Here is a 16,445-nt window from a genome sequence, read left to right as displayed (position 1 = left end):
ATTGCAGGGGACCCGGGTTCGATCCCTGGTCTGGGAAGATCCCGCATGCCGCGGAACAACTAAGCCTGTGTGCCACAACTACTGAGCCTGCACTCTAGAGCCCGCGAGCCACAACTACTGAAGCCTGCACGCCTAGAGCCCGTGCTCTGCAACAAGAGAAGCCACCCAATGAGAAGCTTGCACACCACTATGAAGAGTAGCCCCCACTCGCCACAACTAGAGAAAAGCCCATGTGCAGCAACAAAGACCCAACGCAGCCAAAAAAAAAAAAAAAAATGTTGCGGGAATTCCCTGGCTGTCCAGTGGTTAGGACTCTGCACTTTCACTGCCAAGGGCACGGGTTCGATCCCTAGTCAGAGAACTAAGATCCCACAAGCAAAAAAAAAAAAAAAAAAGAATGTTGCCTGTAGCCTGAAATATACAGGATAGCCCATTCTCAATGTTCTTACTTTCAAAGGTATAAATCTTTTCTATTCCTATAGAGATAAAAAGTTTCAGAACAAAATATACAAATAGTTCATACAGCTCAATAACAAAAATCAAAAACAACCCAATCAAAAAATGGGCAGAAGACCTAAATAGACATTTCTCCAAAGAAGACATACAGACGGTCAATAGGCACATGAAAAGATGCTCAACATCACTAATTATTAGAGAAATGCAAGTCAAAACTACAATGAGGTACCACCTCACACCAGTCAGAATGGCCATCGTTAAAAAGGTTACAAATAACAAATGCTGGAGAGGACGTGGAGAAAAGGGAACCCTCCTACACTGTTGGTGGGAATGTAAATTGGTACAGTCACTATGGAAAACAGTATGGAGGGTCCTTAAAAAACTGAAAATAGAGGTGCCATACAATACAGCAATCCCACTCCTGAGCATATATTTGGAGAAAACTCTAATTCGAAAAGACATACGCACTGCAATATTCATAGCCGCACTATTTACAATAGCCAAGGCATGGAAGCAAGCTAACTGTCCATCGACAGATGAATGGATAAAGAAGATACGGTGTATATATACACAGTGGAATACTACTCAGCCATAAAAAAGAATGAAATAGTGCCATTTGCAGCAACATGGATGGACCTAGAGATTATCATACTAAGTGATGTAAGTCAGAAAGAGAAAGACAGGGGAATTCCCTGACCGTCCAGTGGTTAGGACTCTGCGCTTCCACGGCCAAGGGCCCAGGTTTGATCCCTGGTCAGGGAACTAAGATCCCATAAGCCACGTGGCATGGCCAAAAATAAAAAAAATAAAAAATAAAAACAGTCTTAAAAAACAGTGAAAAAAAATAATAAAGAGAAAGACAAAAACCATATGATGTCACTTATATGTGGAATCTAAAATATGATACAAATGAAGTTATTTATGAAACAGAAACAGACTCACAGACATAGAAAACAAACTGATGGTTACCAAAGAGGAAAGGAGGTGGGGTAGTGATAAATTAGGAGTTTGGGGTTAGCAGATACAAACTATTACATATAAAATAGATAAACAACGAGGTCCTACTCTATATAGCACAGGGGACTATATTCAGTATCCCATAATAAACCATAATGAAAAAGAATATGAAAAAGAATATATACATATAACTGAATTACTTGCTGTACACCAGAAACTAACACAACATTGTAAATCACCTATACTTCTATTAAAATCTTAAAAAGTTGCATAACAGAGAATAACATTTGTCTTGTCAGAGGTTTATAGGAAAATTCTGACCAGACCTATGTGGACAGTTGCAACAACAAAGGATTCTGGCACCAAGAAGTTTGCAGCAACCAACCACCCCCCCTCCCCTTTTAGTATAAAAGAAGCTTGAATTCTAACTCGGGGAAAGTGGTTCTTTGGGACACTCGTCCACCATCTTCTCAGTCTGCTGGCTTTCCGTATAAAGTCGCTATTCCTTGCGCCAAAGTGTCTCTTGATATATTGGCCTGTGGTATGGCAAGCAGTACAAGCTTAGACTCAGTAACACCACTTATTCCACTTTCTGTGTCTTAATTTGTCTATTCTAAGTACCTCAAATAATAGAATCAGACAATATTTGTCTTTTTGTGAATAGCTTATTTCACTTAGCATAACAACCTCATGGTTTGTCCATGTTATAATATAGTCAACATTTCTTTCCTTTTCAAAATTTCCTTCCTTTTTAAGGCTGAATAATATTCCATTATATGTATATACTACATTTTGTTTATCCATTCATCCATTGATGGACATTAGGGTTGCTTCCACATTTTGGCTATTGCGAATAATGTTGTCATCATGAACATGGGTATAAAATATCTCTTCCAGACCCTGCTTTCAATTTTTTGAGTTTTATACCCAGAAGTGGATTTGCTGGATCATAATATATGGTAATTCTATGTTTAATTTTTTTTGAGGAATTGCCACACTATTTTCCATGTAGACTAAACCATTTTACATTCCTACCAACAGTGTATAAATGTTCCATTTTCTATATATATCCTTGCTAACACTTGTTATTTTCTGTTTTGTTTTTCTTTCCTTTTCTTTCTTTCTTTCTTTCTTTTTTTTTTTTTGGTTGCATTGCACGGCGTGCAGAATCTCAGTTCCCCGATCAGGGATTGAACCTGGGCCACAGCAGTGAAAGTCGGAATCCTAACCACAAGACCACTAGAGAACTCCTCTTGTTTTTCTTTTTTTTTTTTTTTGCAGTAGCCATTCTAGTGGGTGTTAGGTGGTATCTCATTGTGGTTTTGATTTGCATTTCCCAAATGATTACTGATGTTTAGTATCTCTTAATGTCCTTATTGGCCATTTGGATATCTTCTTTGGAGAAATGTTTATTCAAGTCCTTTGCTCACTTTTAAATTGGGTTGTTAGTATTAAAACACATTTATTGGGACTTCCCTGGTGGCTCAGTGGTTAAGAATCTGCCAGCCATTGCAAGGGATACGGGTTCAAGCCCTAGTCAGGGAAGATTCCCACATGCCATGGAGCAACTAAGCTTGTGTGCCACAACTACTGAGCCTGCACTCTAGAGCTCATGAGCCACAACTACTGAGCCCGCATGCCACAGCTACTGAAGCCCACACGCCTAGACCCTGTGCTACACAGCAAGAGAAGCCACTACAATGAGAAGCCCGCGCACCACAGCAAAGAGTAGCCCCCGCTCACTGCAACTGGAGAAAGCCTTGGTGCGGCAGCAAAGACCCAACACAGTCAAAAATAAATAAATTAATAAATAAATTTATTTTAAAAAAAATAAAACACATTTATCTTGGGACTTCCCTGATGGTGCAGTGGTTAAGACTCTGAGCTCCCAATGCAGGGGGCTCAGGTTCGATCCCTGGTCAGGGAACTAGATCCAACATGCACGCCTCAACTAAGAGTTCACATGCCACAACTAAGGAGCCCCCCTGACGCAGTGCCACCAAATAGATAAATAAATATTTTTTAAAAACCACATTTGGGCTTCCCTGGTGGTGCAGTGGTTGAGAATCTGCCTGCCAATGCAGGCGACACAAGTTCGAGCCCTGGTCTGGGAAAATCCCACATGCTGCGGAGCGGCTGGGCCCGTGAGCCACAATTACTGAGCCTGCGCGTCTGGAGCCTGTGCTCCGCAACAAGAGAGGCCGCGATAATGAGAGGCCCGTGCACCGCGATGAAGAGTGGCCCCCGCTTGCCACAACTAGAGAAAGCCCTCGCACAGAAACAAAGACCCAACACAGCCATAAATAAATTAATTAATTAATTAATTAAAAAAAAAAAACAACCACATTTATCTTGCTATTTAATCTATGAGGTTATAATAATCTTGAGAAAATCAAAATGTAAAAAATTGACAGCAAAAAGAATATTTTGAGACCATTATATAAATTTTATAATTATCTTGTATGTAACAATTTCTTCATATTAAAAAGTATGGTGCTCATCCTATCCTTTTCTCTATCTTTAATTGGAATGTAACTCTTGGCCTTGAGACAACATATGTTTTGTAATTTTTTTAATCAAATGTATGGAAAGGATATATCTCAATGTAAGAATTTCTATCTTATTTATATAATGTTAAGAATTTTTATCAGAATGGATATTGAATTTTATTAAATGTGTTTCCAGTAATGTTTGGAGGCTGACATGATTTTTCTCCTTCAGCACATTATAATGAATTATTCTAAAAGCTTTTCTAATGCTGAGTCATCACTGCATTTCCAATACAAAAAACTTGGTCACGGTGATTACTCATTCTTCTAATGTGCTACCAGATTCTATCTGATGATGTGAATTTTCACTCCCACCAGCAATGTTTTGGAGTCTTATATTATTTTTAATGTAAGTTCAGTAGAGTCCTGAGAATGGGCTGAAGGTGAAATATTTTCTCCCTAGGTTTTTACCAGTCTCACATGTTTCCAACTATCACCTTGTGCCACCAAACCTTGATTGGTGTTTCTAATTGTCCTCCTTCCAGGGAGGGATTTTGCAGCTTTTTAGCTAAAAGGAAGGTCTGTGTGTGAGTATCTCTCACACTCATACATTGTCCTCTACTATCTTTTTATTTAGGTTGGGAGTGTGGGAGGTTGTGGGCAGGGGGAAGGAGGAATGGGAAGGCTTCACTGTCTTTGAAATGAGAGTTTCCTTTTACTTTCTTCTATTGTCTCTGAGAGCTTTGGGTCTGGAGGCCTGACCACGAGGCCATCAGCTGCCTGAGTCTAAAGCCTGGAGATGGTGGATGATCCCCAAGCCACAGAATTTTTGTCTCTGGAGAACTGCCTTCTTCAAAGAGGAGGTAGGGGGATGTGAATTGGTTATTAGTTTCCGAGTTTTGCCAAATAAAGTACAATCTAAGAAGAAAAAATACCCCATATGAGTCATATTATGTATTTTTCAATATAGACTGTACATCACACTAGAGTACATTCCAGAAAAAAAAATGTGATTCCACCAGAAGCCTATATCTTGCAGTCCAGGTAAGTAGGCCTTTGATGACCTAGCTTAATTCAGAGATAGAACTTAAGAGTATCTAAAGCAGGAGGTCATTCTCAATGACTACAGGTAGTGAGAGCAGATATCCTCGTCTTGTTTCCAATCTTAGAGAATGTTTACTATTTCACCATTAGGCATGAAGTTAGCTGTCAGTTTTTCATATATGCTCTTTATCAGGTTAAACTTTCTTTCTATTCCTAATTTGCTGAGAATTTTTTTTTAATAAGTGGATATTGGATTTTGTCAAAAATTTTTTCTGAAATGATCACATGGGTTTTTTTCCTTTATCCTACTAATATGGTGAACTGGGTTCATTGCCTTTTGAATATGAAACCAACCTTGCATTTCTGGGATACACTATACTTGGTTTATGTTTTAAAGCTGAGATTCTTAACCTAGGACTCTGGAAAACATAGATACTTTAGGGACTTGCCTGATGGTCCTGTGGCTAAGACTCCGTGCTCCCAATGCAGGGGGCCTGAGTTCAATCCCTGGTCAAGGAACTAGATCCCACATGCCTCAACTAAGAGTTCGCATGCTGCAACTAAAGATTCTGCACGCGGCAATGAAGACCCCGTGTGTCACAACTAAGACCCATCGCAGCCAAATAAATAAATAAATATTTTAAAAACAAACAAACAAACAAAACATAGGTACTTCATAAAGGATTCTCATGGGTTGGTGAACTCCCTGATGTTGTATGCAAAATTCTGTGTGAATACACTCATGGTAGACCATTGCCAAAGATAGCCACTAACTATTTCTCTCATCCCTGTAGGTACATGCTATGTCTCCCATCAAGAGGTGGAGTCTAGGGGCTTCCCTGGTGGTGCAGTGGTTGAGAATCTGCCTGCCAGTGCAGGGTACATGGGTTCAAGCCCTGGTCTGGGAAGATCCCACATGCTGCGGAGCAACTAGGCCCGTGAGCCACAACTACTGAGTCTGCGCATCTGGAGCCTGTGCTCTGCAACAAGAGAGGCCGCGATAGTGAGAGGCCCGCGCACGGCGATGAAGAGTGGCTCCCACTTGCCGCAACTAGAGAAAGCCCTCTCACAGAAACGAAGACCCAACACAGCCAAAAATAAATGAAAATGAAAAAAAAAAAAAAAAAAGAGGTGGAGTCTATTCCTCTCTCCTTAAAACTCAGTTGGCCTTATGACTGCTTTGACTAATAGGATGTGACAGAAGAGAAGCTACACCAGATCTAGGTCAAGCCCTTAAGAAGTCTGGCAGCTTATTTTCATTCAGAGAGGTCATGTGGAAAAAAACCAGGACACCCCATCCAACAGCGAGCACAAAGACCCCAAACATGGGAATGTGACTGTCCTAGGCATTCCAGCGCCAGCTGAAATCCTAGCTGAATGCAATTACATGAGTTAGCCAGATGACACCACATGGAACAGAACTGTCCATAACCCACATAATCATAAAAAATAATAATTGTTGTTTTAAGTCAATAAGTTTTGGGGTAGTTTGTTACACAGCAATAGATATCTGATACAGGGCTTACCCACACATCTGGAGAGAAAATATACAGTTTGTTTTTATTTGTTTGTTTTTTAAAATTTCTTTTTGGCTGTGTTGGGTCTTCGTTGCTGCATGCAGGCTTTCTTTAGTTGCAGCAAGCGGGGCCTACTCTTCGTTGTGGTGCACGGGCTTCTCATCGCGGTGGCTTCTCTTGTTGCAGAGCACGGGCTGTAGGCTCACAGGCTTCAGTAGTTGTGGCATGTGGGCTCAGTAGTTGTGACTTGTGGGCTCTAGAGCACAGGCTCAGTAGTTGTGGTGCATGGGCTTAGTTGCTCTGCGGCATGTGGGATCTTCCCAGACCAGGGCTCGAACCCGTGTCCCCTGCATTGGCAGGTGGATTCTCAACCACTGCACCACCAGGGAAGCCCCTAATTATTCTCTTTTTTCAGTGTTTTTGATAGATAGTAGCAGTAATGTGCTTAAGATTATAATCTTTTGCCCTATGTAAGTAGACTATAGCTACTGAATTTGGCAACTGAATGAAAGGTCATATGCTTTAGCAATCTAATGCAACTGACAACCTAAGGTGAAAAATGAGAAAACTTACTGGACCATCCCTCCTCTACTCTGAAGCAAGTTTAAGTAGTGCTTGAAGGTTCTTCAAAACCCTTCACAAAAAAAATATACATATGAACATGTGAAAGTATACACACAAAAATTATATGCAGAGGAATGAACAAAAACAAACCCAAAGTTCTATACCATAAAATGTCATAAAAATATAGTTGCATACATAAACCAGCTGAATGTATTCAACTGTAATCATAAATAGTGCACCCATGGTGGGAAGTGAGTGTGATTTGAACCTGAGCTACAATCTACCTCGGTAGAGTCTGGATAAAAAATGACTGAGACATAGGGCATGGCTTCCATCTGATAAATGGGGTGGGGTAGAGAAGAGGGTTGGAAGGAGAATGATAATACTGTAGACAACTAGTTCTTATCGAGTAACAGGCATAATGAATCAGAAGGGTCCAAGATAGTACGGCAAAGAGAAGCTAACCCTGGAAAAAGGAGCTTGAAGAGATCAGGTGAGGTACCCAGATAGTTCAAAGAGAATATATCAGGGACCCAGGCAAGGCCTGCTAGGCAGATTGGCTCCCATGTTAGGCATTATTTAGGGAAACAACAGCTAAATGTTCCTTTAAGTGTCCAGGATGTTGAAGGCCAAGATATCCAAGGTCTGACATACAGAGGAAGGACAAACCCAGGATTCTGGGTGGCATTCATAGAAATCCTTGCTGCAGCATATCACAGAAGGAATGACCCAGCCCAGTGACAATATACAAGAAAGCATACCAAATGAGTTACATACTGGAACTCATGGGGAAACCTTTGATGAAGGAAACACAAGAAAACATGGTGAGAACCAAGGAAGCTGATCAGTTGTAATGCCGTAATGGAAAGATTAGAGCAGCAAGCAGTTGAAGAGATGAAGTGAGGGTCAGGAATATGGGTGCAGCCAAGATGGCTTCTACTAGAAAAGATCTCTCATGAGGTTTCAGGTATGCTGTTGGCCAGGGCTGCAGTCTAATCTGAAGACTCAACTGAGGGAGAATTCTATTCCAAGCTCACTCCCATGGTTGTTGGCAGAATTTAGTATCTGGACAGCTGTTCAATCGAGGGCCTCAGTTCCTTGCTGCCTGTTAGCTGGAGACCTCCTGCATGCAGTTCCTTGACACATGGGCCTCTTCAAAGGGCAGCACAACCTGGCAATTGGCTTCCCTCAGAGCAAGTGAGCAAGAGAGAAAAAGAGAGCCCTCAAAACAGAACCCACAGTCTTTTTCCAACCTAACCTCAGAAACAACATCTTATTACTTTTGCTGTAGTCTGTTAGAAGTGACTCACTAGGCCCAGCCTACTGTCGAGGGGAGAACACAGGACATGAATACTAGAAGAAGGGGTACAATGGAGGCCCCATCTTAGAGGCTGTGTATCATATTACTCAGATCTAAAAACTCTATCCCTATATTTAATTGTCACAAATATCAAATTTCTGGCAGTGATGATCTGACTGGCCCAGTTTGGGTTAGAATTTCTCCTGTGGGTCTGTTAGCCTTGGCTAGATGGGGCAAGATCATGTAATACATTTTATTATTTTTAGACACTTCTAGAGAATAGGAAATTGTTGTAGGCTTGTTAGTCACATGAAAATTTGTTACAAAGATACACTCTCAAGCTATTATTACAACTATATAAAAACTAAAAAGATTACTTGAGATTTAGTATTGGGAAATCAAGCTAAGGAATGTTTTCACTCAGTCTCATTGATGATTGCCTTATTATCTAGAGCTAAAGGGAGAGAGTGAGCCATCATTTTATCACCTGCAGAGACAATTTAATGGGACAATTTAGACACATCTTGTCTAAGTCAAATTAGAAGACTCTCAGAATTATGAAGGAAGTAGTGGGGGAGAGAATAAAGAAAACATATATAGCAGAAATAAGACCAACAAAAGGAGAGATTTTTAAAGAAAAATTCACTTGATGCCCTTGAAAGTCAAGGCGTCTCAAAGGTAAATAGAAAATCATCTTTGCTGACACTGACACAATATTTACATAAAGGCAAATAACTTAAGGTAGGCTCTGAGTATCACTGCTTTGCTTCGATTGTCTTATTTTTAAAGTTATTCTGTAGGGAGTTCTGCTCTCAGTAATGGTGGAGTTTCTTGCAGACCAAGCCTACAGCAAAAAAACAACTGGAAAATATGAACAAAATTTAAAATTAAAAAATCTATTTGTAGATATCAGAGAGGTACCAAGGCAGCAAGGACTTGAGGGGCTAAAATCTCAGACAGAAAAGAAGTTCTAAGAGATAAGCCTGACATTCAGTGCCTCTTTTCCCCTTAAGGCATTACTGATTCAAAAGTAGTAATGACAGTTTGAGAAGCTGAGCAAAAAGCAGTAGCTAAATGGCTGAAAAACTAAACTGGTTTTCCTGTAGTCTTACAGAGCTTGTGGGGGGAAAAAAACTGGAGGTTCAGGACCTAACAAGATAGAGGAACCCTGGCAAGCGCGCTTTACTTTTAGTTGAAACCCTCAAAGGCCTACACCTAAGGAGAGACCAGCTCCTATAAATACTAAAGCTCAACTTCTCATTACAAAATCCCTGGCTTGATTAAGATAGTCTAAGCTTACCCTAACTGACTGTCAGAAGCAAAAACAAACCCTTGCAAGAAGAAGACTACACCATTCAGGGCTTCAAATTATCTCTTTAATTTTTCATAAACCATTTTCAGTATTAAACAACAAATTACTAGTATTCCAGACAAGATCAAACGACAAAAACTGAAGAGATATCAGAGAAGAGAAACAGATCCACAGAAGAGCCAGATACTGGAATTATCAGACTTGAACTTTAAAATAACCATAATGAATAGGTTTGAGAAATTAAATGACAAGATGGAGAAATTCCGTAGAGGAAACTGTATGAAATATGAAATGGAAATTCTAGAACTGAAAAATAATCACATTTAAGAACTCAACAGGGCTTAACAGCACACTGCACACAAATAAAAAGATAATTAGTGAACTAGAAGACAGGTCAGAAAAATCATCTAGACTGAAGCTCACAGAGATAAAAAAGAAAAAGAACGGGAATTCCCTGGTGGCCCAGTGGTTAGGACTCCTTGCTTCCACTGCAGGGCGCCTGGGTTCAATCCCTGGTTGGGGAACTAAGATCCTGCAAGCTGTGCAAAGGAACAACAGTAAGGCTAACAGTTGGCTTCTCAACAAAGTGATGAAAGCAAAAGATAATGGAACGACACATTCAAAGTGTTGCAAGATAACAACTGCCAAGCTAGAATTCTATACTCAATAAAAAAATGTCCTTCAAAAATAAAGACAAAAAAAAAAAGAAGAAGAAGAAAAATTAAATACATTTTCAGACAAACAAAAACAGAGAACTTGCCACTGGCAGACCTGAATTAAAGGAATACTAAAGGGAATTCTTCGAATAAAAGGAAACTAATCCTAAATGGAAGCACAGATATGCAAGAAGAAATTTAGCAATAAAAAGGGTAAATAAGAAGGTAAATCCTAAAGATTACTGAGCTGACATTTAAGGATATATGAGAACAGGTAAAAATAAAGAATTTATGGAATGAAAAGCTATGATCTTCCAGGAAAACAATTTGCAGATGAATTAAAGGAGAGAATGTTTACTGTCCAGATCTGAATTGTGGCTGGAAAATTAAGCAGAAGGACTATCTCAAAGCAAAGAGCTTAAATACAAACAGAAATCATGATGGAAAATACAAGACTTAGAGGATAGATCCAGGAGACCTAATACACAAATAATGGCAGTTCCAGAAGAGAAAAGAGAACAACAGATGGCAATACTTTAAAAAATACTATAGATTGCTGGATACAAAAATATACAAAGGCGCAAAAGAGCGCACGTCCGTCGGGTGCTCGCGTGGGGCTGGTACGGCGCCGCTCAGGGCTGCGGGAACCTGGTAGCGCGGCTGCAGCCTTGGCGAGGCCGGGAGGAACCGAGCGGAGGGACAAGCCGAGGACTGAGCTAACTGGACAATGGCAGTTAAGTAGGTTTTGGAAAATGTCTGAAGTTTAGTGAACTGCATCTACGTTCTGCCTTTTCCCCATCCTTTACAAAAGAATAAATGGGATGTTTGAGAAGAGAGCTGTATTAAAAGAAGAGTGTTACAAATGGCTTCAGAATCTATGAATGCAAAACAAGCTAGGAATCGCTTCACAAAGGGGAAAAGGCAACAGCACCAGCAAATAAAGAACAGAACTTCACCTGGTGATGGTGATAGAGAAGACTCCTTTATCTCTGAAACAAATGAAGCTTGGAAAGATTTTCATGGTTCTCTGCTTCAGTTTTATGAAAATGGAGAACTCTGTGATATCACATTGAAGGTTGAACTGGTGGCTAGAGCTTGTTGTGAATACATGAAGTTACATTTTCATCCCTCCAGTTGTCTGGCAGTAAGAGTCTTTGCAGAAAGTCACAGTCGTACAGACTTAATGGACATGGTGGATCAGTATGCCTGTGAGCATTTTCCTGAAGTGGTGGAGTGTGAAGACTTTGTTCATTTGCCGCTGTGGCCAGTTGATTTTCTTATGGGTGCTGTGGCAAAAGAACAGATTGTCAAAGAAAACCTAAAATGTAGAGATTTATTGGATGAAGCAAGAAATTACCACCTTCACTTGAGTAGCAGGGCAGTACCTGACTTTGAATACTCCTTTCGGACTACCCCAAGGAAACATACTGCTGGTGTGCTATTTTATGTAGGTGGTCAAGGTGGATCAGGTGACCCCTTTCGCAGTATCGAATGCTATTCTATCAACAAAAACAGTTGGTTCTTTGGACCAGAAACGAACAGTCGGAGGCGACATGTGGGTGTAATCTCAGTGGAAGGTAAAGTGTATGCAGTGGGTGGACATGATGGAAATGAACATTTAGGTAGTATGGAGATGTTTGATTGTCTCACTATTAAATGGATGATGAAGGCATCAGTGAACACAAAGAGGTGAGGAATTGCCTTGGCCTCCTTGGGAGGCCCGATTTATGCAATTGGAAGGTTAAATGACAACACTTGCTTCAACGATGTTGAGAGATATGACATAGAATCTGATCAGTGGAGTACAGTGGCACCAGTGAATACTCCCCGTGGAGGAGTTGACTCTGTGACTCTTGTGAACCATGTTTATGCAGTAGGTGGCAAGGATGAAGTAGCTTCTCTATCTAGTGTGGAGAGGTGTGATCCACATCTCTATAAATGGATAGAAGTTAAAGAGATGGGTCAGCGAAGAGCAGGCAATGGAGTTAGTGAGCTCCATGGTTGCTTACATGTTGTTGGTGGTTTTGATGATAATTCTCCTCTGAGTTCAGTTGAGCGGTATGATCCTCGAAGCAACAAGTGGGATTATGTAGCAGCCCTTACCACTCCCGGGGGTGGAGTGGGGATCACAACAGTGATGGGCAAAATCTTTGCAGTTGGTCGTCATAATGGCAATGCATACTTAAATACAGTAGATGTATTTGATCCAGTGCTGAACAGGTGGGAGCTTGTTGGATCTGTGTCTCACTGCAGAGCTGGGGCAGGTGTAGCTGTGTGTGCCTAACTAGGCAAATTCGAGATGTAGGTCGTGGATCCAATAATGTGGTTGACTGTATGTGACTTGAGTTCTAGCCACCAACAAATTAATCATATCTGATAGGCAAGAAAGACTACCAGGATTTTGTAACAGTCACCTTTGAACAGTTTTAACTACTACTAGAGTCTCATTTAAATGTAAGCTGTTGTACTGTGACTAAGTGCAACTTTTGAAATGGTAGCTGAAAATACTCGTAATAAAGTTGATACTTCCCACTTGAACAAATAATGAAGTAGCGAAGGAAGACACTCTAACCTGAAACCATACGTCCTCCAAAGAAAATGTGTTTAAAGGAGTGCCAAAACCTTGAAATTCCTTTTTTCTAAAAACTATGGATGAATCAAAATGTAAAATGAAGTCATTCGCTGAGCTTTACCTTTTGCCTAAAGGTGTTAACCTTAGGCAGTGGACTTTTCCTAGAGGGGAGATTGTGAACCTATTCATCAACACAAGGATATCAGGACACATAACAGACCTGCAACATTTGAAGATCTTTTCTACTTGGTGCTGATGAATTTATGCCTTGTTTTTTTCTAGGTGTTGATTTTTCAGTCCCTTGAATATTTACAGAAATAGGAAAAATGTTTCATCTTTCTGAGTGCCCTTTGGCTGTGTTTTCAGAAGCTTATAGGAATGCTGTAGGAAGCCCTTAATTTCAGTTTGAATTGTTAGGACACCAAAAGATCTAACTGAACTAATTCCACCTGAATGAATCTGCACTTTTATTTTTTCATCTCATGCCAAAAGGATTTGTTTAATAATCAAAAACTGAACCAGAGGGGACATTAGAGGAGAAGGCTTTAAAGTCGACATTATTCTAGTACCCACTAGAGAGCTTGAGAGGGAATGGTGTCCGTTACATGACTCCCCAATGAGGGGACTCCAAAAATATGTTTAACACTCTTCTTTGATTTAATCATTTCATTTTGAACCCAAGATTTATTATCCTTCTATTTTGCTATTTGCCACCATCATAGTTTTTCTAAACTGTACAGAGTCTGGATTTATTTATTATCAGAAAATGAATGCATTTTTACAAAAACCCTTTATAGACTGTAGCTGAACTGTTGATTACCTCAAGTCCATCATTACCAATAAAAGATATTGTAAAAACAAACAAAAAAAATAGAAAAATCAACTACATTTTTATATACCAAAAATGATTAGAAATTTTAACTTTACAAAGGATATTGTTCATAACAGTATCAAAAAACATATAAAGTGCCTAGGGATAAAATTACCCAAAATATGCAAGACATATTTTAATAAAACTTTATTGAAAAACACTAAAACACACTTAAATACATGGAATTATATACTTATTCTGTGAGTTGGACGAGTCACCTAATAAAATGTGAGTTCTTCTCAAATCAGTTTATAGATTCAATGCAATTCCAATCAAAATCACAAAAGGTTCCGTGTGTGCGTTTGCACATGTCATCTAAGCATGCACTTGACAAAGAGCATATATCATAGATGGCACCATACCAGATTTTTTTTAATACAGAATGAATAAAAGTTCCTGTGGACCGTTTTATACAACACAGGGAATAGTGGCATCATGAGACAAAGTGTTTTCAGGGGGTCTGCTCTTCTAGAGCAGAATTCCTCATCCTTCTAAGGCTTGGGTAAATATCAATTACATAGGCACTATGTTTATTTAGACACTATGCTATAAATTGCCTTTCTCTGTAAGAAAGTTGAAGGATAAGAATATTTACTACTCAGAAAGCTAAATACAGATCCTTTTTATCTGGCTATTCAGGCTAAGGTGAAGGACTTAGGTAAGATTAAATTTGACTATGTTCTGTTCTCTGTGTTCAGACTTTCTCTGCTATAACAATTTTCTTGACAGATCATGTAAAGAGACAAGGATTTTGTGTGTGTGTGTATGTCAAACCGTTACGCTACAGAGTCTATCTTTACCATTCTGGAATGTAGCCCCTTCACTCCAAGACTTGGGCTAACAGCAAAATTTTACAATATGATTTAGAGAACTAAAGAGAGTCACAAATATGTCTATAACAGATTTTTGTTAGTTTATAAATTGTACCAGCGTTAATCAAATAAGCTATTAAGATGATCTTACTAGCTTTATATTAATTTAGCCAATAACCATATATGCTGTATAGATTCCCTAGTTAGAAAAATCACAGATCTTGGATCTAGTTTTCTCTTGGCAAGCTTGCAAATTATAAATAAAGAAAAGAAATGCCTCTAACAGATTCATAACCAAATACAATTCCAAGTCTTCTTTTTCCACAATATATAGTATGTATAAATCCATTTATATAAAATTATGTACGTATATGTACATACTTAGAGAGATATCTAAAAGGATCTTTATCAAATATTACAGTATTTTTACTAATGACAAGATTTCACGTAAATTTTACTTTCATCATAACTTTCTAAGTTGTCTGAATTTTCTAGAATGAGTATACAGAACAAAGGAAAGAGGAAATGTTTAAAAAGAAAGGAATTTTTCTGATTTGAACTTAAAAAACTGTTTATACTGGATATATAGGCTGGGTGTCAAAAAAAAGTCCAGGGTATTCTCAGTGATGCACTCTCTTAGTTTTACAAGTCTATTTATAGCTGATGGCTAGCATGTTCTAGATGCCACTCCCAGTTAAGAACCTCTCCAAATCATTATCTTATAAATCACTTTGTGGCAATGAATTAGGAAGTAATTTACTTAAAAGAACACATTAGAGGTGGTAATCATGGGACTTCCCCAGTGGTCCAGTGGTTAAGAATCCGCCTTCCAATGCAGGGGATGCTGGTTCAATCCCTGGTCAGGGAATTGCCACGGGGCAGCTAAGCCCGCATGCCACAACTACAGAGCCCATGTGCTCTGAAGCCCACATGCCACAACTAAGACCCAACGCAGCCAAAAAAACAAACAAATAAATGAAATAAATAAATATTTAAAAAATATATTTGAAAAAAAGATGTTAAGCAAATGTCTCACCTGCAACCTTGAGCCTGAGCAATTCTCATTCTTTCAGTTTTTTTGGTAAAGAGCAAAAAATCTTAATTTTATCAAAAGAGTATAGGTTTTAAGCAATGTAGTCATAAATAATAGCACCAACTTTAGGAATACTCTGATGTAAATGAAGTTTTCTTCTGAAGAGTCTCACATCCTTATTCAGCACCTCACTTTCTGGTACTGGCCACTCTCAACCCTTACCCATACTCTAATACCCCATTCTGTTTCTCTTACCCAAAGCTTTAATTTCTATCAACAGCCTACTAGTATCTATAAAAATAGTAACTGATTAATTAAAATATCATCTTTTACTAAAGTACTGGCATTTAAACAGGGAATTTTTAGGAACTAAAGATTTGACTTTTAAAAAAACCACCAGGAGAAGAATTTTAAGCACTGTCTTAGGCAAAGCAGATGACATTTTGGGTAGCTATTTCAAGTATCCTGAGACATTAAAATCAGAGTACACAGTGATAGACTAGCATCCATTCTCCCTACCCCAAGGTTAATGCCTGCCCCTCACACTTTATCCCTTGTAGGTTTTTTTCCCTAATATAACAGTTTTATTTAAATATAATTCACGTCATACAATTTAAAGTGTACAATTCAATGATTTTCAGTATATTCAGTGTTGTGTGACCATCACCACAATCAATATTAGAGCATTTTCATCATCCCACCTCCCACGCAAAGAAACTCTGTAACCTAGGCAACCCCCACCCCTAAAGAACCACTAATCCACTTCCTGTCTCTTTACAGCTTCCTATTCTGGACATTTCATATAATGGAGTCCTGAAAGCCCACAGGCACACCTTCCCATCAGGGGCTCCCCATGCCCTTC

The 16,445-nt window shown here is 39.2% G+C and overlaps 1 pseudogene; it reads left to right on the top strand.

Moving 5' to 3' along the window:
* The first annotated feature begins 11,157 nt into the window (after positions 1 to 11,157).
* Positions 11,158 to 12,635, top strand: LOC137774684 (kelch-like protein 8 pseudogene; annotated as a pseudogene).
* The last annotated feature ends 3,810 nt before the right edge of the window (positions 12,636 to 16,445 follow it).

The sequence above is a fragment of the Eschrichtius robustus genome, chromosome 13, assembly GCF_028021215.1.
Source record: "Eschrichtius robustus isolate mEscRob2 chromosome 13, mEscRob2.pri, whole genome shotgun sequence".
Classification (NCBI taxonomy): Eukaryota; Metazoa; Chordata; class Mammalia; order Artiodactyla; family Eschrichtiidae; genus Eschrichtius; species Eschrichtius robustus.
The sequence above is the reverse complement of the archived record's forward strand: the minus strand, read 5'-3'. Positions and strand labels throughout refer to the sequence as shown.